Genomic DNA, 22,038 nt, shown 5'->3' on the forward strand with positions numbered 1-22,038 from the left:
GGGAGGGATATGATGATGATGATGATGGAGGGAGAGGCAAGAGTGAGAATGGTGCCGGGTTGCCTGTGGATGGGGTCTGGGGGTGTGTGGGATGGGCTAGTGGCTGCCTTGTGTGGGAGGAGGTGGGTTGATGGTGGTGGTGATGATGGGGGGACGTCGTCGTGGGAGAGAGAGCGGAGGAAGGAGGATGGGGGGGGGGAGGACAGCACACACACACTCTCTCGCACAAGGCGGCTACCCATTGGCCGCTCCGGCAATCCATCGCCCCATTTGACAAGAGCTTCTAATTAATTCAATTACATTGTATCCCTGTCGAGGGAACGAGCTACGGAGCGCCACGCGGAGGAGGAGGAGCAGCAGCAGCAGCAGTAGCGATGATTCTCGAGATGGACAAGGGCCTCACGTCGGGCGCGCAGCACACGGAACTCCTGCCGGCCGGGTTCGATTCCGGGACAAGTCCCTGCTGCTGCTCTGTTTGCGAAGCGGCGCGCACGTGGGCGCGTGCGTGTGTGTCTGAGTGTGTGTGTCTCAGTGTGTGTGTCGGAGAGAGTGTGTGTGTGTCGGAGAGTGTGTGTGTCGGAGTGCGTGTGTGTCGCAGAGTGTGTGTGTGTGTGTCGGAGAGAGTGTGTGTGTGTCGGAGAGTGTGTGTGTCGGAGTGCGTGTGTGTCGCAGAGTGTGTGTGTGTGTGTCGGAGAGAGTGTGTGTGTGTCGCAGAGTGTGTGTGTCGGAGTGTGTGTGTGTCTCAGTGTGTGTGTGTGTGTCGGAGAGAGTGTGTGTGTGTCGCAGAGTGTGTGTGTCTGAGTGTGTGTGTGTCTCAGTGTGTGTGTGTGTGTCGGAGAGAGTGTGTGTGTGTGTCGGAGAGTGTGTGTGTCGGAGTGCGTGTGTGTCGCAGAGTGTGTGTGTGTGTGTCGGAGAGAGTGTGTGTGTGTGTGTCTCAGTGTGTGTGTATGTGTCGGAGAGAGTGTGTGTGTGTCGCAGAGTGTGTGTGTCGGAGTGTGTGTGTGTGTGTGTCTCAGTGTGCGTATCTTTGTTTTTTGTGTCTGAGTGTGTGTCTGAGAGTGTGTGTCGGAGTGTGTGTGTCGGAGAGTGTGTGTGTGTATGTCTCAGTGTGCGTGTCTTTGTTTTTTGTGTCTGAGTGTGTGTATGAGAGTGTGTGTGTCTGAGAGAGTGTGTGAGTGTGCGTGTCTTTGTTTTTGTGTCTGAGAGTGTGTGTGTGTGTATGAGAGTGTGGGGAGCGGTAGTGTAGCGGTTAGCGCGCTGCGCTATGAACCTGGCGACCCGGGTTCGATTCCCGCTCACGGCCAAGACCCAGTGACGATTATCTGAACCGGTCCTGGGCCTCCCCTAGGTCGACTCAGCCTGAAATGAGTACCTGGTGCAGTGTGTAAACATCGCCACTGGGGAGACAAAGGCGGTCGGGCGTGGTTGCTGGCCACCCACCCCCTCGTGTACCGTTCCGGCCTTCATAGGTGTCTGCTAACAGCACTTGCCCCTACAGTCTGTTAAGGCTATACGGGGGATCTTTATCTTTGTGTATGAGAGTGTGTGTGTGGGGAGAGGTAGTGTAGCGGTTAGCACCCTGCGCTGTGAAACCGGCGACCCAAGTTCGATTCCCGCTCACGGCCAACATCGGTGACGATCATCTGAGCCGATCCTGAGCCTCTCCTAGGTCGACTCAGCCTCAAATGAGTACCTGGTGCTGTGCGTAAACATCGTCACTGGTGCTGTCCACCCACACAGCACTTGCTCCTACAGTCTGTTAAGGCTATACGGGTGATCTTTGTCTTTTGTGTCTGAGTGTTGGTGTGTGTGTATTTGTCTTTGCGTGGCTTTGTTTGGCGGGTGGCAGATGTTTTTATTGTTGTTGTTGTTGAGTGTTGGTGTATGCATATTTGTCTTTGTGTGTGTGGTGTTGGCCACCCACCACCCCCTCGTGTGCCTTAGCGGCCGTCATAGGTGCTCGCGAATGGCACTTGTCCAAAACCGTCTGTCGGAGGCTGGACGCGGGATTTTTTTAATTCTCTGTGTTCGTGGGGAGCGGTGGCGCGGCTACGAATCCGGACAACTGAGTTCGATTCTCGCTCACGCACAACGCCCTGGGCTCCCCCCCACCCCCCACACTTTATTTAGACAGCCTCAAGTGAGTAGCTGGTGCTGCGGGTAGACATCGCCATTGGGGAGACAAAAGCGGTCGGGCGTGGTGCTGGCCATCTAAACCCCCTCGTGGACCGTTCCGGCCTTTTTAACACGCAGTCGGCTTTCGCGACCAATATCATCCATGAGAGAGGGGTTTTTTTTGGTTAGATCGCGTAAATTTACGGGGATATTTCGCGTAAATTCCCGTAAATTTGCGCGATCTTTCCCCGTAAATTTACGCGTAAATTCCCGTAAATTAACGCGATATAACCCAAAACACCTATCTTATGGACGTTCCAGCCTTCTCAACGCTCTCGCTAACGGCACTTGCCCCAATAGTCTGTTAAGGCTACACGGGGGATCTTTGTAATTGTGCGTATCTCCACGCGTCTGTGCCCACGCGTGCTTTTTGTTGTTGTTGTTGTTGTTGTTGTCGTACGTGTGTGTTACCTTTTTGTTTTTAACACGCGCGTGTATCGTGTACGCGTGTACGCGTGGCCCAGTGTATGTTGAGTATATACAATGTGAATTGCGTGCCCGCGTGTGTGTGTGTGTGTGCGAGCGAGTGTTTGTACGCTGCGTCCGTGTGTCGATATTTTCGCGTGTGTACACGCCACACTAAATGACACGTGTCATTGACACGGCTACCACGCTACACCCATGTGCCACGCGTGCGAATCTGTGTATGCGTGTGCGCCTGTGTTTATGTATTTATATGTTCACAGGCACACTCTATATACCGTTGCGTGTTTCTCTGTGTGCACTTGGATGCATACACTTGAATAATTGTGGTCTTTGTATATCTGTGTATGCATGTATACATGCATGTGTATATGCACATATACATACGTGTGTATATATGTAAATACTTGGGGTATTTTTGTGTACAATTACAATGTGCACTTGTAAATGAATATATATACGTGTGTGTGTGTTTTGCGAGTGTGTCTACAAAAGCTTAAACAGTCTGTTCAAGGCTATACGGGGGATCTTTATCTTTTGTCTACGTGCGGATAGGGAATGAGCGGTGGTGCTCTGGTTAGCGCAGTGCCCTATCAACCCGGCCACTGAAGTTGAATTCCCGGTCACGGCTCCCAACCGCATTGACCAGCGTGGTGAAGTATGGTCCAGCAGCCACCATGATAGACACAGCGTGGGGAGAACTTTACCCAGTGGTGGTTTAAAAAGTGCTGCGCGTTATTGTCATCATGAACGCAATGTGCGGATTCTAAGACGCATTTAACTCCCTGTAATGTATTGGCAAGTTTGGAACGCTTACGAATCGGCAGGTGTTGGATGTGCGTGCGTGTGTGTCTCTGTGTGTGTGTGACCGATTCCTAGGGGAGCGGTAGTGTAGTGGTTAGCGCGCTGCATTACGAACCTGGCGACCCAGGTTCGATTCCCGCTCACGGCAAACACCAGTGACGATTATCTGAACCGGTCCTGGGCCTCCCCTAGGTCGACTCAGCCTTAAATGAGTACCTCGTGCGGTGCGGTGTGTAAACATCGCCGCTAGGGAGACAAAGGCGGTCGGGTGTGGTGCTGGCCACCATCCCACCCCCTCGTGTACCGTTCGGGCCTTCATAGGTGCTCGCTAACAGCACTTGCCCCTACAGTCTGTTAAGGCTATACTGGGGATCTTTGTGACCGATTCCTAGGTGCTACTCGCTAATGGCACTTGCCCCAACAGTCTGTTAAGGCCATACGGGGGATCATTATCTTGTGTGTGACCGTGGAGAGGGGTGGTGCAGCGGTTAGCGCGCCGCGCTACGAACCCGGCAACCCGGGTTCGATTCCCACTCACGGCGGTTATCTTAACAACCGGTAATGGGCCTCCCCTTAGGTTGACTCAGCCTGAAATGAGTGCCTGGTGAGGTGTGTAAATATCGCCACCAGGGAGACAAAGGCGGCCGGGCGTGGAGCTGGCCACCCACCCCCTCGCGTGCCGTGCCGCCATTCGTAGGTGCTCGCTTGACCAAACAGTACGTTAAAGGCTGTACCGGGGATCACTACAACTTAATTGACACCCATCTTCGCGAGGTTGATTCGGGTCGATAAAATAAGCTACCAATTTCTTAAAAAAAAAATTGCGCGCGGAGTGTCAAACGTGCGCCGTTCTATTTCGACAGACGCCCGCTCTCCAATCCCCGTCATAGGAACGGGGAATTTCCAGCACTGGCGAGCGCCAGTGCCTTTGTTCTCGTGTGCGCATCCGTTTCCGTCGAGCGCAGAGTGCGAGCGGCAGTAGAAGCCTGCTGGTCCACGCGAGGCAGACGCATGCCCTGTACCCCCCCCCCCCCCCCACCTTATGCGCGTGTCTCATCTGCTGCATATGCCCGGCGGTAATGATCTCATTAGGGGGGGGGGGGGCAACTTGCTCGGTCTCTCCGCTGGCCTCTCTACGGATGTGCTCTGGATAAGGGCCATTGCCAGAAACGTCGTCTTAACGTCTAATTATTCTTCTTATTCTCATGTTTCTTTAAGGCCGTCGCGCTGTTGTCGGCAATAAGTTGCGCGACCACGTTGCTCGCCGGTTGAAGTTGAGTCGCGCTGAGCGGTTGCGTTGCTCAACCAACCGCTCCAAGTTGCACTTGGAGCTGCGGGGCCTTGATTTGGACGGAGATTGCGCGTGTCGCTCCGTGGGCGGCGCTGGGCAGAGCTGGCCGCAACAGGCACGTGCTCGACGCTCACGCCAATCGACGGTGCCGGGTGGCTCGGTAAGGGAGAGCGTCGCAAGTTCGCAAGGTCGCGAGTTCGCTGATTTCGCGGGATCGACTCAGCCCATCGTCCCTCCTGGCTCCGGAAAATAAGCACCGCTTTTAAGGAGGTCAACAGTGGTTCTACTGTGGATAAGACATGCCCCGGCCATAGGAACGTGGAATGTCCACCACTGGCTGCTAACGAGAGATGAGCACCGCCGCCATCTCATTCGGACAGGCAAACCGGACCACAAGTCTTCTTCATTGTCTGTGTTATGAAAAAGGGCCCATTGCCTGAAACGTTGACCATGATCTCTGTCGCTCCCTTGGTTCCGTGTTCTTTGGTTTCATTTAAATTCGATCATCGGCACAATCACCAAGTCACGGAGAACGCGCCCCAGCCTGTCTCTTCTGGGAAGCTAAGCAAGGTTGTATTTTTGTTAGCCTGGTTACACGAAATAAACGTGAACACTTCACCTTGAATAATAATAATTATTATATTATAATTATTATGACCTAACGCTCGCCGAGTCACCCCAGTAACTCTCTCACTCGCAGCCAATCGTCTCCTTATCACTCTTCTGTCACGACCACCCTGGCCACTGACCCCACGACCTTTCGCTCGCTGATTCCTCCACCCAATGTTGAGGACTCGGTCGAGCACGCTGCGTCAGCCGCGCCGTGTTCAACCAACGCCACATTGCAGGTCACAACACCCACCCAACTCACCCACTCGCTCACCCACCTGCTCACCCACCCACCCGCTCACCCACCCGCTCACCCACCCGCTCACCCACCCACTCGCTCACTAACTCACCCACTCGCTCACCCACTCGCTCACCCACCCACCTGCTCACCCACCCACCTGCTCACCCACGCACCCACTCACCCACCCACCCGCTCACTAACTCACCCACCCACCCGATCACCCACCTGCTCACCCGCTCACTAACTCCCCCACCACTCACCCACCCACCCGCTCACCCACCCACTCGCTCACTAACTCACCCATCTGCTCACCTACTCGCTCACCCACCCATCTGCTCACCCACCCACTCACCCACCCCACCCGCTCACTCACCCACCCACTCACCCACCCACCCGCTCACCCATCCACCCACTCACCCGCCCACCCGCTCACCCACCCACCCACCTGCTCACCCACCCTACCTAACTCGCTCGCTCACTGTGGACAGTTCGTTTTACAATGTTAAGAGTGCTATCTGTCGTTGGCCGTTTGACATTTTGGATATTTGGACCTGTGCTCAGTAACTGCAATTGAATATACAGAGTATGTATATACATATATACACACAGAGTATGTATATATATGCCTTCATATTTGTGTGCGTGTTCATTTCGACGGTGTGGTAGGCGAGGCGAGTGAATAACGCCGCGATTTGAAATCACATCTCAGCTTTCCGTCGGCTTTAACGTCACACTCCACGGGAGGGCAATTTACTCGGTTCACTGACGGCGACGACGACGACGGAGATGGTGTTTAGGAGCAGTGCGAGACTCGGAGCAACGTGGACCTCGGGACTGCTCGTGGCTATTCAGTGAAGCGGAACCTCGTTTCTGACGTCGTGCGGTCCAAGAACGTCGCTCAATTTCACCACTCAAATTGAAAAGTTTTCTCAGTTGATTTTGTTTAACCCCCCCGCCCGCCCCCCGGTGAGACGTCAAGTAGAACAGGATAGCGAGATGTTAACTACCTCGCCTGGTGTGCAGGAGGTCGTGGGGTGATCCCGACCCTGACGCCTGCTGCTGTATATTTGGAGTTTGCGTGTCTCTCTCTCTCATCATCATCACGGTGGCTGTGAGATGTTAACTACCTTGCCTGGTGTACAGGAGATCGTGGGTTCGATCCCGACCCTGACGCCTGCTGCTGTATATTTGGAGTTTTCTGCGGGGTCCTCCGGTTTTTCCCATCCGCATTTAGAATCGACATCACACGCGTTTAGAGCATTTAGTTGTTATAAATTTCCACACAAGAACACTTCAATGGGCTATCATGTGTGACCAGGTCGTTCCTGAAAATGAGCTGTATAGCTCAGTGGGCCTAACCTTGTAAAAGTTATTTTTAAGTTCGTTAGTTAGTCTCATTTGCGAGGGCGACCCGGGGACTTTATTCCACCACGAGGGGGCGATGATTGCCGCTCTGTTCATGGTCCAACAATAGTAAATTAGCGGGGTCACTTTTACATTTGGCAAATGTGTACTCTGCGATCGTGTGAGAGTCTTTGTGTGTGTATTCATCTCAGTCAGTCGACCCGTGGCACCTGCTGGGTCTGCCCCCCCGTGACCTCCTGCCAGCGGGCGTTCGACACTTCACGTGGCCTCAACGTGCACGTAGCCTGGCACAAGCGAATGGCGGTTGTTGTTGTGTGTGTGGGAGTCGGTGTGTGTGTTTGTGTGGGGAGCGGTGGTGTAGGAGGTTAGCGCTACGCTGCGCTACGAACGTGGCGACCCGGGTTCGATTCCCGCTCACGGCCACCAACACCAGTGACTATTATCTGAACCGGTCATGGGCCTCCCCTAGGTCGACTGAGCCTGAAATGGGTACCTAGTGCGGTGTGCAAACATCGCCACTGGAGAGACAAAGGCGGCCGGGTGTGGTGTTCATCACCCACCCCCTCGTGTGCCGTGCCGGCCTTTATAGGTGCTCGCTAACAGCACTTGCTCCTACAGTCCGTTAAGGCTATACGGGGGATCTTTGTCTTTGTGTGTGAGTCGGTGTGTGTGTGGGGGAGCGTTCGTGTTGTAGCGGTTAGCGCGCTGCGCTCTTCCCGATCACGCACGGAGCGCTGTGTCAACATCGGCACGGGGGGGGGGGGGGGTGGGAAGACAAAGGCGGCAGGGCGTGGTGGCTCTAGCCGCAACAACCCTTCATGCGCCATGCCCGACTGACAAACGTGTTCAGTAACAACACTTGCCCCGACACACTGTGACGCCTACACCGTCGCCTTTGCCTTTGTGTGTGTGCGGTTGTGCAGTGGTTCGCGAGCTGCACGACGAACCGAGGCCACCCCGAGTTCCATTCCCGGCTAACATCAGTGGCGCGTTAAATGTGAGCCGGTCGTGGGCCTCCCCTAGGTCGACTCAGCCTCGTGCACCGCGTCCCGGCCTTAATAGGTGCTCGCACACAGCACTTGTCCCAACAGCCTCTCAAGTCTACACGGGGAATCTTTGTCTTTGTATTGTTTTGTATGCTTGCAAATGTACGTGAATACGTCGTTGTATATATGTGCGTCTGCTTGCGCGTGTGTGAGTGTGTACATGCGGGGAGCGGTGGTGTAGTGGTTAGCGCGCTGCGCTACGAACCCGGCGTCCCGGGTTCGATTTCCGCTCACGGCCAACACCAGTGACGATTTTTAAACCGGTCCTGGGCGTCCCCTAGGTCTACTCAGCCTTAAATGAATACTTGGTGCGATGTGTAAACACTCCCACTAGGGAGACAAAGGCGGCGGGGCGTAGTGCTAGCCACACACCCCCTCGTGGTGCTACTCCGGCCTTCATAGGTGCTCGCTAACAGCACTTTCCTCAACAGTCTGTTAAAGGCTATTCGGGGGATCTTTGGCTTTGTACGCGTGGGGAGCGGTAGAGTGTTCTAGCGGTCAGCGCACGGCGCTATGAACTAGCGGCAACCCAAGTTCGGTTACCGCTCACGTCCAACATTTGTTGAAGAATATCTGAGACCGGACCTGGGCCTCCCCTAGGTAGGCTCAGCCTCAACTAAGTATTTCGAGCGGTGTTTAAGCTTCGGCCACCCACCCCCTCGTGTGCCGTTGCATTCCAAGATCGGTGATCGCGAACAGCACTTGCCCTAGCAATATGCTGAAGGCTATATGGGGGATCTTTGTCATTATCAGCGTGTGCGCACACGCGTGTATCGTGTATATATGTGCGTCTGCCTGTCTTTATGTGTAGTATGTGTCGGTGTGTGTGTGCCTGCACGCGTGTGCTAAGACGTTCCATGAACAGGTAGCGCTGGGGAGACAAAGGCGGTCGAGCGTGGGTTCTCTTACTCCGTTCCCGCCTTCATAGCTGCTCGATAACAGTCTGTGTAAGCTACACGGGGAATGTTTATTTGTGGTATGTATGTATGTGTGTATATTCACGTGTGCATATCTGTGCATGGGTACGTTAATGGTGAACGGGGAGCGGTGGCAGAGTGGTTAGCGCACCGGCCGCTACGATCCCCGACGACCCGAGTTCGATTCGCAGATTCCCGCGCGCGACCAATAAGAGTGGCGAATATCGGAAGCGGCCGTGGGCCTCCCCTAGGTAGACTCCGACTTAAAAAAAAATATCTATCCTCGTGTGGTGCTGGCCACCCATCTCCTCGCTTGTCTTAATAGGCGCCCGCTAAGACCACTTGCCCCACAAGTTTGTTGAATTCTATATTTGAAGCTTTCGTGACTGCAAGGATTCATACTCTTAGTTCTTTCGGTAAAGTCACGTAGGTAAAAAAATGAAATTAATAAAAATAAAACAATAAAATCACGACGTTTCGGAGGCAACACAAGTCTCCGTCATCAGGTGGGACCGTGCAGCTAATCTAGCTGTGACGGTCCCACCTGATGACTGAGGCTTGTGTTGCCTCCGAAACGTCGTGATTTTATTGTTTTATTTTTATTAATTTTTATTTCATTTTTTACCTACGTGACTTTACCGAAAGAACTAAGAGTAAGTTTGTTGAAGGCTTCACGGGGAGGCGAGGACCGTATTATGTCTTCGTTGTAAATATTTATTTGAGCGTGCAGGGGTATCAGGAGCAGAATCTTTATTGAGACTTTGGGGAAGAATCCGATGAGCTATGAAGCTCTTTTTTTCACAGCTGCCCAGTGTGGGCGGGTCAACAAAGTTACAACAACGATGACAATTTAAAAAACAACAACGATGGGAGTGCAAAGTCGAGACAATTCCGTGTGCGTTCGACGCTCACGCACACATAGACACAAAGACAAAGACCCCCCCCCCTCCCCGTATAGCCTTCATAGACTCTCGGGGCAAGTGCTGTAAGCGAGCACCTATGAAGGCCGGCACGGTACACACGGGTGTCCAGCACCACGCCCGGCCGCCTTTGTCTCCCTCGTGGCGATATTTACACATCGCACCCAGGGAACGCCCAGACCGCTTCAGAAGTTCGTCACAGATTCGAACTCGGATCGTTGTGGTTCGTTGCGCGGCGCGCTAACCACTACGCTCCCGTTCCCCCACGCGCACACGCGCACACGCGCACACGTGCAAGCACGCACACCACCCCCCCCCCATATCAAACAAACATTAATAAAATAACGATGGTGTTGGGCTATTTCATATGTTGACGGTCTTTCTCCCGCGTTTAATATTTAATGCCCGCGAATCAATGATCCTTTGATGTGCAGCATAAGACTGATAATTCATGACAAGTCTACACCCCACTGCCACCCCCCCCCCACACCCGCCCCCCCCAGCGCCAGCCAGCACGCGTTGACAGAGTGCAATGCGCTCTGGGCTGATGTTGTTATTCTATCGATTTTCCGCGTCCCTTACAGACGTCATCACGCACGGACCACGCTTCTCTGTCTCGCGCGATGGAATGTGGTGTGTGTGCGTGTCGTGTGTGTGTGTGCGTGTGGCGTCCGTGTGTGCTTGTCGTGTGTGTGTGTGCGCGTCGTGTGTGTGCGTGTGTGTGTGCGTGTGTGTGTCGCGTGTGTGTGTGTGTGCGTGTGTCGCGTGTGTGCGTGTCGCATGCGTGTGTGTGCGTGTGGTGTGTGTGTGTGCGTGTCGCGTATGTGTGTGTCGCGTGTGTGTGTGTGCGTGTGTGTGTTGCGTGTGTGCGTGTGGGATGTGTGTGTGCGTGTCGCTTGTGTGTGTGTCGCGTGTGTGTGTGTGGTGTGTGTGTGTGCGTGTGGTGTGCGTGTGTGCGTGTCGTGTGTGCGCGTGTGTGTGGGGAGCGGTAGTGTAGTGGTGAGCGCGCTGCGCTACGAAGCCGGTGACCCGGGTTTGATTCCCGCTCACGGCCAACACCAGTGATAGCGATTATCTTAACCGGCTCTGTGCCTCCCCTAGGTCGACTCAGCCTCAAATGAGTACCTGGCGCGGTGTGTAAACGTCGCCACTCGGGAGACAAAGGCGGTCGGGCGTGGTGCTGGCCACCCACCCCCTCGTGTACCGTTCCGGCCTTCATAAGTGCTCGCTGACGGCACCTGCTCCAACAGTCTGTTGAAGCTATACGGGGGGGATTCTGTGTCTTTGTGTTTGTATGCGTGTTTGCGTTCCTGCGCCACGTGGGTGTTGATCTTCGTGTTTTTGTGTGTTTCTGTCCCTGCGTGTCGCTAGCCGTGCGTGGGGCCAAGTGGTGAGCGCGCTGCCTTACGAACTCGATCTGTGGCCAGGAGTGATATTTATCGAAACGATGTTCAGGTCGATCCAGCCTCAAGCGATGCGCTGTGTTAAATGCTAGCACTGGGGAGACAAAGGTGGCGGAGTTTGCGCAGTGTTGACCAAACCACGCTCTCGTGCCGCCCTCAGTAGGCGCTCGCGATCAGCACTTACCCCAATTTATCAGTGAAAGGCTACACGGGGGACCTTTGTCTTTGTGTAAATACTACAGCTAGCTGTATGCATCTCCGTGGATGCATGCGTGTTGCACGTGGAATTTAAATGGCATCATACTATATATATATATATATTACACGCGACGTTTCGGGCAATCACCCTTTGTAGATTATCGATGCTCATAGATTTGAAGAAGAGTGGTAGTGCCCGAAACGTCGCCTTGGGCTTCCACGATACGCCGCGACGTCACCACCACGAATCATCGCTACTTTCCGTCTCGCGCCAAATCGCTCACGCGCATAACCGGTTACCGTAACCGGTTACCGTAACCGGTTACCGTAACCGGTTACCGTAACCGGTTACCGTAACCGGTTACCGTAACCGGTTACCGTAATTCTCCGGGTTTGAGCCGGTTTACCCCGTGCTCTTGTACAGGAAAATTGAGTTCTGAGGTCCACACGGCGGTACGGACGTTTCAATACGGGCGCACAAAAAAACCATAGAAAGTTTTGTCGATATGTTTGTGTTTCTCTCCTTTGTGACGGGACTTTGTAGATGAACGTTGAGCACGGAGTGACCAATAAGGTTTGAATTTGTCTGTAATAATATAGGGCACTGATAAGGGGTTCACAGCTACAGAGATACGATATTCGTCCTAATTTCTGAAGCGTTCTCATTTATCTGGAGACTCCGGTCATTTTCAGCCGTATAATAGTGACAGTAGTTTGAAGTGGACAGTCGCCGTGGAAGCCACTGATTGACGCGTGTGTAATCCATGTACCTACTCGTATATGCGTTGTGCTAAATCGTGGATGACAATATATATATTTGTGACACGTGGATTGCAACTTTGAATGTTATCATTATATATCGTGCGCATTGAATACACGTTCGAATAATGCCCTGTACAACTTACACGGTATAATCGTATACGGTATATTCGTGTTAAAAATAACATGCAGCCCTTTGTCATTCCACTGCGGGATGAGTTAGTCCGCTCGTGGGGAGGCGGGGGAGAGTGGTGGAGAGAGAGGAGTGGTTGGTGTTTAACCACACGCCGTTCAGTGCGGATTGTTGAACGTGTAGCCCCAAGACCTGTTTCAGACATCACACTCGGCATTCGCGGTCATTCACCGTGGCCATGAATCGAGTTCGGATAGCTGGCTTCAGAACGTTGGGGTGCGCTAACCAAAGCGCCACCGCTCCCCGTCCCCCCCCTCCTCTCGACCCCCTGTAAGAAGGCACGCACCGTCACTCAACAACATTTGCTTGTTTGACGTCGACTTTTGCGGTTCGCGAAACGCGTCTCTTAAACGCGAGGTGGGATGTCCATAATAGAGGTAGGTTTGGTCGCGTAAATATGAACGTGTCGATCTTGATTTGAGGCTTTCGTGATTGCGGGAATCCATACTTTTTGGTTCTTTATTTTATTTTATGCCTACGTGGCTTGGCCGAAATAACTTTACCGAAAGAACCAAAGAGTATAAACGTGTCGATAAACTCGCTAATTGGTAAGGTTTGTCGCGTAAACAAAACGTGGCCAATTCGTTACTAGTTCAGCACACCGGTGCGCTAGAGAGTAAACCCCCCACAACATTTACAATTCGAGTACCGTGTCGGGTGGTGGAGGGTTTAACGACACATTTATATTTACGCGATTTCACGCTCGGGAAAAAAACCTCTCATTATGGATGATATTGGTCGCGAAAGCCGACTGCGCGTAAAACTGATGCGTGATGCATCACCGTTGGGTTTAACGCGACGCAAATAAACGCTCCTGTGATTGATGACGAGGATTGTTTTAGTTGCATTAATTTTGATTCGTTTGCACGGGTTCGTAGCGCAGTTGCGCGCTAACCACTGCGCCACCGCTCGTGCATACGGACACACGCACACGCACTAATCCACCCACTTACTCACACTCACCCACTATCTCATCCACCCACTCGTACACACACCTATCCACGCACCCACTCACCCACCCTACTACAACGATCCACCGTGTAGCCTTAACAGACTGTTGGGGCAGGGTCTGTAAGCGAGCACCTATGAAGGCCGGCACGGCACACAAGGGGGTGCGTGGTCAGTACCACGCCCGGCCGCCTTTGTCTCCCTAGTGACGATGTTTACACGCCGCGCCAGGCACTCATTTGAGGCTGAGTCAAACTAAGAGAGGCCCAGGGCCCAAACAGACACTCATCCCACGAAAACAATCACACACTTGTTAACCCACTCACCACGTATATACACACACACTCATACACCTACTCACTCACACACTCACCCACACACTCACCCACACACTCATCCACCCACCCCCTCACCCACACACTCATCCACGAATACAATTACACACTCGTCAATACACTCACAACTGATACACACACACGCACTCATACACCTATTCACTCACACACTCACCGACTCACTCACCCACACACTCACCCACACACTCACCCACACACTCATACACCACTCACTCACACACTCACTCACACACTCACCCACACACTCACCCACACACTCATACACCTACTCACTCAAACACTCACTCATACACCCACTCACTCACCCACACACTCATACACCTATTCACTCACACACACACACACTAATACACCCACTCACTTACACACTCATACACCTGCTCACTCACACACACACTAATACACCCACTCACTCACACACTTACCCGAACACTCACCAACACACTCACCCACACACTCATCCACACACTCATCCACACACTCATACACCACTCACTCACACACTCACACACTCATCCACACACTCATCCACACACTCATCCACACACTCATACACCACTCACTCACACACTCACACACTCGCCCACACACTCATCCACACACCCATACACCTACTCACTCACACACTCATAGACACACCCACTCAACCACTCACTCACCCACACATTCTCCTACTCACCAAACTGCAGGTCACAACGCTTCTCATTCAGCTTCACTTAGGAATTGCCTCTCACATCATCATCGTCGTCGTCTCTATTTCCAAGTTCTTACAATAATAAGAAACATTATCTACCCACACTTGCCAAACACTCCTAACCACACTCCCTCTAGCCCCACTCACACTAGCCAAACACTCCTAACCACACTCCCTCTAGCCCCACCCACACTAGTCAAACACTCCTAACCACACTCCCTCTAGCCCCACCCACACTAGCCAAACACTCCTAACCACACTCCCTCTAACCCCACCCACACTAGCCAAACACTCCTAACCACACTCCCTCTAGCCCCACCCACACTAGCCAAACACTCCTAACCACACTCCCTCTAGCCCCACCCACACTAGCCAAACACTCCTAACCACACTCCCTCTAGCCCCACCCACACTAGCCAAACACTCCTAACCACACTCCTTCTAACACCACCCACACTAGCCAAACACTCCTAACCACACTCCCTCTAACCCCACCCACACTAGCCAAACACTCCTAACACACTCCCTCTAGCCCCACCCACACTAGCCAAACACTCCTAACCACACTCCCTCTAGCCCCACCCACACTAGCCAAACACTCCTAACCACACTCCCTCTAGCCCCACCCACACTAGCCAAACACTCCTAACCACACTCCTTCTAACCCCACCCACACTAGCCAAACACTCCTAACCACACTCCCTCTAACCCCACCCACACTAGCCAAACACTCCTAACACACTCCCTCTAGCCCCACCCACACTAGCCAAACACTCCTAACCACACTCCCTCTAGCCCCACCCACACTAGCCAAACACTCCTAACCACACTCCCTCTAGCCCCACCCACACTAGCCAAACACTCCTAACACACTCCCTCTAGCCCCACCCACACTAGCCAAACACTCCTAACCACACTCCCTCTAGCCCCACCCACACTAGCCAAACACTCCTAACACACTCCCTCTAGCCCCACCCACACTAGTCAAACACTCCTAACCACACTCCCTCTAGCCCCACCCACACTAGCCAAACACTCCTAACCAAACTCCCTCTAACCCCACCCACACTAGCCAAACACTCCTAACCACACTCCCTCTAGCCCCACCCACACTAGCCAAACACTCCTAACCACACTCCCTCTAGCCCCACCCACACTAGCCAAACACTCCTAACCACACTCCCTCTAGCCCCACCCACACTAGCCAAACACTCCTAACCACACTCCTTCTAACCCCACCCACACTAGCCAAACACTCCTAACCACACTCCCTCTAACCCCACCCACACTAGCCAAACACTCCTAACACACTCCCTCTAGCCCCACCCACACTAGCCAAACACTCCTAACCACACTCCCTCTAGCCCCACCCACACTAGCCAAACACTCCTAACCACACTCCCTCTAGCCCCACCCACACTAGCCAAACACTCCTAACCACACTCCTTCTAACCCCACCCACACTAGCCAAACACTCCTAACCACACTCCCTCTAACCCCACCCACACTAGCCAAACACTCCTAACACACTCCCTCTAGCCCCACCCACACTAGCCAAACACTCCTAACCACACTCCCTCTAGCCCCACCCACACTAGCCAAACACTCCTAACCACACTCCCTCTAGCCCCACCCACACTTGCCAAACACTCCTAACACACTCCCTCTAGCCCCACTCACACTAGCCAAACACTCCTAACACACTCCCTCTAGCCCCACTCACACTAGCCAAACACTCCTAACCACACTCCCTCTAGCCCCACTCACACTAGCCAAACACTCCTAACCACACTCCCTCTAGCCCCACCCACACTTGCCAAACACTCCTAACAACACTCCCTCTAGCCCCACCCACACTAGCCAAACACTCCTAACCACACTCCCTCTAGCCCCACCCACACTAGCCAAACACTCCTAACCACACTCCCTCTAACTCTACCCACACTCGCCAAACACTCCTAACACACTCCCTATAGCCCCACTCACACAAGCCAAACACTCCTAACCACACTCGCTCTAACCCCACCCACACTAGCCAAACACTCCTAACCACACTCCCTCGAGCCCCACCCACACTAGCCAAACACTCCTAACCACACTCCCTCTAGCCCCACCCACACTAGCCAAACACTCCTAACCACACTCCTTCTAACCCCACCCACACTAGCCAAACACTCCTAACCACACTCCCTCTAACCCCACCCACACTAGCCAAACACTCCTAACACACTCCCTCTAGCCCCACCCACACTAGCCAAACACTCCTAACCACACTCCCTCTAGCCCCACCCACACTAGCCAAACACTCCTAACCACACTCCCTCTAGCCCCGCCCACACTCGCCAAACACTCCTAACCACACTCCCTCTAGCCCCACCCACACTTGCCAAACACTCCTACCACACTCCCTCTAGCCCCACCCACACTAGCCAAACACTCCTAACAACACTCCCTCTAACCCTACCCACACTAGCCAACCGGGGCGGGTGATGTCAGCCTTCTCGGGGCCCACTCTGTTACGTGAACGAAGTCTACAGTGAAGTTCCTAATGAATCACATCGCTCACTGTTTGTCTCCAGTCGACCTTCTGGGTCACAGCAGAAAGAACAAGCCATCAATGAAGGTCCTCCCGAGGGCCAGACGAGCTGTTCCATCGGCCCCTCGGCTCGTCGATGCCAGGGCCTATCCCGAGCGGTGACAGATGTCCTCGCAAACATCCTTCAGCGAGAAAACATCGACAACCCTTACTATTCAAGAGACGCGTGGAGGAATGCAGCTCTCTATGATTGAACATTTCAGGGCCCATCCTCGCTGCTTCCGAGGGCAACGCTCAACACGTTCTGGCCACTCACGTCGCTCATCACATCAAAGACGCAATGGAAGTCATTCAGACAAGACAACGACTTCACAATTGGGACAATGTCTACAAACTGCCAATAACACACCTGGCACCACCCAGCATTGCCAGCGGTGCCACATCTTGCGATCTACATCGGAGACTTCAACAGGCCAGGTCACTAACCGGGTTACCCAGTTAACGACCCGGCAGGCGAACAAATTCTTGATCGAGCATCCAAACAAGAGCACTTTCTCGTTTTTTACGCCACTCAACAACGGCGCGTTCCACTCTGCAAGGTGTAATAGGGAATACATCCCGAGCTGTGCCTTGTAACTACAGATAAGAAATGTCTCAGCCTTTGCCCGCCATGCGAAAAGTGCTTCCTCGCTTCCCGCACAGCCAGCACAAGCCCCGTGGTCATCCACGTGGTCATCCACGTGGTCATCACTGGCACACCGAGGCCCCGCTGGAACTTCGGATGGGCAAATTGGCCTCGGTTTATGCAACGGCGGAGGAAAAGAACACCCAGCACATCTCCACCAACCCCGGAAAAGTTCGAGCAGTTCATCGCGCTCGTGAAGAAAGCGGCCGGGGGCATGCGATCCCACGGGGGTTATCGGAGGTCCTACACCCCCCGGCTGGACTGCGGAAAGTGAAAACCTTCTACGGGGACATCAAAGGAGCGGCGACCCAAGAGATCGTCAGAGCCCCTTCTGCGGTCACTAGATTCTGACAGACTGGCAAAGTGGGCAGCATTGGCGGAGTCTTTTGACTTCACGTACTCCAGCCGCAGGGCATGGGGGTTACCGTGGAAGCTCGGTGGAGTGACACCTTCTGAACACCGGACTCCTAAGGCGACTGCTAATGGTTTAGCGGCTCAGCTTCTCGGCAATGCAAGAAAAACAATCGCAGGTCAACAACAAGAACGCACCGTCAAACGATCCGCAACAGATACACTCTCCACCAGCGTCAAAAACTCTCCTCTGTCTGCAGCTGTACTTCCAGAATGTATAGATGCCGCACTGGCGGTAACAAAGGCAGGGAAAGCCGCAAGAATAGATGGGATTTGCCAGGAATTCATAAAACACCTTGGCAGCAAAAGAAGAATCTGGCTGGCGAAACTTTTTATAGAAAAAAAATCATCGCCACCAGCAAGCTACCAAGACTTTGGAGAAAAGCAAAAGTCATTGCTCTCCTCAAGCGAACAAAACCTGCTGACGAACCACACAGCTACAGGCCAATCTCTGTTCTTTGTACAGCCGACAGGCTACTGGAGCGAGGACTGCTTGCTCGACTCTCTCCTCTCTTGGAAGCCACCTGGGCAGGCAGCTTTCCAGCCACAACGAAGCGTCTGTGACCAGGTCCTCCCCTTGACATCACACATCGAAGACGGCTTTCAGCGGAAACACAAAACAGCGGCTGCTTTCGTCGACGAGTCCTCTGCATGCGATAGGACGCCTCTTTAAACTCGCAACAACGGTTTGCCTCGCCGCCAGCACGCTCAGTCACCGACAAATTCGCGTCCATCTCGGAAACCAGATGAGCCGCTCGCGAATCCGACAAAATCGCCTACTGCGGGGGTCGGTATTAGCCCCCAGCCCGGGTTTAATCTACACACCAGCGACATGCGGGCCACATTAAGCCGAAAGTTAATTTACGCAGCCTTGCGATGACACTCAGCGCAGCTCAAGAAATCTTGGAGCACCGACCTAAAAAAGTTTGAAGATTATTTCAACTCCCGTCGACTTAAGCCAAATGCAAGCGAGGGAGAGTGTCCTCAGCATTTCATCTCAACAACGTGGAGACAAAAAGCGCCTTGAAGATAGAGTTCCGTGGTTAAACCGTCACCCACGACACACTCCCGAAATGCATTGCAGTGGTGGCTCTATCGAAGTCTCACGTTCAGCCCAACACGTTGAGCAGTGGAGCAAACAAAATGGACACCCGCACGAACAACATCCGGGAACCAGTTGGTGCTGTGATGGGCGACCGCTACGGATTGCCACGCTCGCACCTCGTCGGGGACTCGGCGATCACTCTCGCGTTGTCGGCACAAAACATCGCAATGTGCGGCCATCTCAGGCACGCTCAAAGTCGACGCCGACCCAGTGGCTTGCCCGAGTGCTCAACCCAAGGCCGTAGCCATGGAGTCAACATTGGGGGGGGGGGAATCTTCCAGGGTGTCTGGGGGTCCCAACCCAGAAAAATATCTAAATTTGAAAACGAATTTCCTGCCTAAAATAGATGAAAGTTCACTAACACGTGGGATGGACTTTTCATTGATTTTTTTACAATAATGTCTAATAGTTTATTGTATTACATTGCTCTGTTTTTACTTTTTTTATCATTTCTTGCATCATTGTATGTAATGGCAGAGATTAGGGATTAATACAGTACAACCATAACCACAATCATATAAACAGAACTCTACACATTGATTTATATGAAGACATGTCCAGATATTGTGGCCAAGGCTTAGCAAAGTGTTGTTTTTATTTACATAGCATAGAAATTTTTTTATAGCAATATATTGGGGGGGGGACATTTTGAGCATATTTAAATATTGAGGGGGGATGTGTCACCCCCCCCCCCCCAATATATATTATAATTACAGCCTTGGCTCACCACACATCGCTCCGTCGTGAAACAGCGACCTTCCGGGAGTACAAAAACATTCTCGCTCACCCCCCGCACCTTCCGACACATGAGGGGGGACATAAACCCATCGCCGCCTGCTCGCCTCGGTTTATACAGCGGCAGTGGAAAAAAAACATCCAGCACTGCTCCACGAACCCCTGAAAAGTTCGAGCTGTTCATCGCGCTCGTGAAGAAAGCGGCCAGGGGCATGCGGGTGTCCATTTTGTGCGATCCCGCGCGGGCTCTATCGGAGGTCCTACACCCTCGGCTGGACTGCGGAAAGCGAACACCTTCTTACGGGAACATCAAAGACGCGGCGACCCAAGAGATGGCCAGAGCCCCTTCCTGGATCACAGCAGCAGCGGCCTCACTCCACGCCGCAAATAAAACTAAAATGAAGGCGAGAGATGGAAGCAAATCTGGACCGCGGTCGACGTTAAACAATAATCATCTCGTACAGCGACACTCCTGGATTGAAAATTCCACGTCGCCAATGGTCGACCGTCAACCAAATCGGGACCGGGCACGGCCGATGCGGCCACCTGATGATCCACGAACGGCGCGTCAAAGAATCGGCGGCCATCGAGTGCGGCAAACCAATTCTAAACGACCCGACCGCTTGGTGAACAGCTGCCGTCTGCGCTCGTTTAAAGGAGGAACGGACGAAATCCGCTCTGCGGCTGAACAGACCGTTTGAGTGGATCACAAAATCTAAAATTGCATCTTTAATCTGCTGTTATGAATCCATACGGAAGAAGAAGACAAGCCAAATACTCCTAACCACTCGCTTCCTTACCCCTGCCCACAATCTCCAAACACTCCTAACCACTCGCTCCCCTTACCCCTGCCCACACGATCCAAACACTCCTAACCACTCGCTCTCCTTACCTCTGCCCCACACTATCAAAACACTCCTAATCACTCGCTCCCTTGACCCCTGCCCCACACTCTCCAAACACTCCTAACCACTCGCTCCCCTTACCCCTGCCCCACACTCTCCAAACACTCCTAACCACTCGCTCCCTTCCCCCTGCCCACAATCTCCAAACACTCCTAACCACTCGCTCCCTTCCCCCTGCCCACAATCTCCAAACACTCCTAACCACTCGCTCCCTTCCCCCTGCCCACAATCTCCAAACACTCCTAACCACTCGCTCCCTTCCCCCTGCCCACAATCTCCAAACACTCCTAACCACTCGCTCCCTTCCCCCTGCCCACAATCTCCAAACACTCCTAACCACTCGCTCCCCTTACCCCTGCCCACACGATCCAAACACTCCTAACCACTCGCTCCCCTTACCCCTGCCCACACGATCCAAACACTCCTAACCACTCGCTCCCCTTACCGTTGCCCCACACTCTCCAAACACTCCTAACCACTCGCGCCCCTTACCGTTGCCCCACACTCTCCAAACACTCCTAACCACTCGCTCCCCTTACCGTTGCCCAACACTCTCCAAACACTCCTAACCACTCGCTCCCTTACCCCTGCCCACACTCTCCAAACACTCCTAACCACTCGCTCCCCTGACCCCTGCCCACACTCTCCAAACACTCCTAACCACTCGCTCCCCTGACCCCTGCCCCACACTCTCCAAACACTCCTAACCACTCGCTCCCCTGACCCCTGCCCCACACTCTCCAAACACTCCTAACCACTCGCTCCCTTACCCCTGCCCACACTCTCCAAACACTCCTAACCACTCGCTCCCTTACCCCTGCCCACACTCTCCAAACACTCCTAAACACTCGCTCCCCTTACCCCTGCCCCACACTCTCCAAACACTCCTAACCACTCGCTCCCCTTACCCCTGCCCACACACTCCAAACACTCCTAACCACTCGCTCCCCTTACCCCTGCCCCACACTCTCCAAACACTCCTAACCACTCGCTCCCCTTACCCCTGCCCACACTCTCCAAACACTCCTAACCACTCGCTCCCCTGACCCCTGCCCCACACTCTCCAAACAAACTCCGTGACTCAATTGCCTCCCCCCTGAAAATCACGTGGCAGGAACGAAGCCTTGACAGTCGGTGACCTTGTGGTGTGATCATCAAGATCATCAGCACGGGGAAGACAAAGACGACTGGGCATGGTAATGTCTCAACAGGTGCTCGTTCTGTGCGGCTAAGTAGTTGTAAATTGCCGCGCGTGTCTCTTTGTTGTATGTCACAGTTGCTCGCTAACAGCACTTGCCCCACAAGTCTGTTGAGGCTAT

General features: G+C 53.3%; 1 long non-coding RNA gene across 1 annotated transcript; it reads left to right on the forward strand.

Moving 5' to 3' along the window:
• Positions 1 to 350: 350 nt before the first annotated feature.
• On the forward strand, positions 351 to 11,220 carry LOC133353956 (uncharacterized). Its single transcript, XR_009756505.1, has 3 exons — positions 351 to 439; positions 7,832 to 7,970; positions 11,163 to 11,220. It is a non-coding gene; the product is annotated as an uncharacterized LOC133353956 (long non-coding RNA).
• The last annotated feature ends 10,818 nt before the right edge of the window (positions 11,221 to 22,038 follow it).

The sequence above is a fragment of the Lethenteron reissneri genome, chromosome 45, assembly GCF_015708825.2.
Source record: "Lethenteron reissneri isolate LAM-NWPU_2019-01 chromosome 45, ASM1570882v1, whole genome shotgun sequence".
Lineage (NCBI taxonomy): Eukaryota > Metazoa > Chordata > Hyperoartia > Petromyzontiformes > Petromyzontidae > Lethenteron > Lethenteron reissneri.